Source organism: Protopterus annectens, chromosome 3.part0, assembly GCF_019279795.1.
Source record: "Protopterus annectens isolate FY-2018-M chromosome 3.part0, PAN1.0, whole genome shotgun sequence".
NCBI lineage: Eukaryota > Metazoa > Chordata > Ceratodontiformes > Protopteridae > Protopterus > Protopterus annectens.
Window position 1 is genome coordinate 1,105,945,025 of NC_056731.1, and position 1,467 is coordinate 1,105,946,491.

A 1,467-nucleotide genomic window follows, 5' to 3' on the forward strand; every position below is an offset into this window, starting at 1 on the left:
TGTGTAATCTGCAATGCAGTATGCTAAAAAGGCTCTTTGAAAACATTGCCTCTAGGTGAACATGTGATTTACAGAGTACTAAAATGTAAACAAACTCCTCTAGTAAAAAATCTGAGATAGTGCCTCTTTAAAGTAGCAATGAGGTTCAGCGGCATCAGTTATCACAGATTACCTCAGGCTTATGTGGACATATGCAAATTCATGAAGTACAAGGTAGTAGGAAATGAGTTGGAAAGCAGAATTATTGTCTGTTTTTTTCTTAAAGTAGTGATATTTTAGCATTTTAATTTGTGAAGATGTTTGCTATTTCAGTAACTTGAAAGAACTATGTTTGGAAATACCAGCCGCTACCACTTTAAAAAGGGTTGACGTTATAGAACATCTACTTCTTTGAAGTACAATTCATACTTACCTGGCAGGGGAGATACCACGATCAAGAAGGTGGTTTTCCCAGGGTGAGGCTCATTCATTGCACACCGAATGGGTTGACCCCTGTGATGTCCTCAAATGCAGGATACTCAACTGCATAATTTATGGTAGTGGGGGACTGAGTTCGCGCTGTTCCCTGGTGAACTGGTAATGGTAGTTTTGGTTGTAGGATGTAAGTTTGTTAGTATTTGTTTACGTAGGTTTACAGTGTGTTTGCTGAATGGTGTAAAGACTGGCTGTGTTATACAATATTAAAAGAAGCTTTTGCAGATACTGTTGAAGGGACACTATCTTGTTTCAAAAATCAGTTTCTTGCTTTGGACCGAAGGTGAGACATTGACACCCACTTAGCTAATCACCTCCCCCTTTGTGACATTGTACATGATGTAACTACATTCCCACCCACAGCATCAACTTCCTTTAAAATGTGTGTAAATCCAGTACAGTTTTTTGCTCCCAGAGGAAAAAATACCAGTATTTGTACAGTTTTTGCTCCCAGAGGAAAAAATACCAGTATTTGTGTTCCCCTCTTTCAAACAGTACTGCTTAAGCCTGCTTTAACTATGTGATCGCTGTCATCCAGTACAAGTAGAGAGTACAGATGATAACATTCAAACCAGCATGGTGGAAAAACGTTGCACTTACGGCAAGCACTAGTTACACTGAAATGAAAATGGCTTTGCGATTGTGCTTGCCATAATTGCTATGCTTTCCTAAATGTACATCTCCAGCAAGGACATCAGTGTACACATAACTGGCACGTCTTGTCAGTCTCCTTTTCTGCATGCTTCATTGTTGTAAATGCCGGTGATTGAATGCTACTGTAACTTGCACCTCCAATCAATAGCATTCTGCTGATGTCTTGCATAATAAAGACTTCAGCTCACCTCATTTGTTGAATTAAATAATCTAGTCTTTTGACTGTCTGGCAACAACTTTTTTTATGTGAAAGAAGTACTAATGGAAGGGCAGCAACAAAAGCATAAGCGTTACCGATCTTACGTAACTGGCAGTCTGGCAGTTTATTTACGGAACTGG

The 1,467-nt window shown here is 39.3% G+C and overlaps 1 non-coding gene across 1 annotated transcript; it reads left to right on the top strand.

Annotated features, from left to right (window-relative positions):
* The first annotated feature begins 404 nt into the window (after window positions 1-404).
* Window positions 405-568, top strand: LOC122797388. The gene has a single exon (XR_006364109.1). It is a non-coding gene; the product is annotated as a U1 spliceosomal RNA (small nuclear RNA).
* Window positions 569-1,467: the final 899 nt, after the last annotated feature.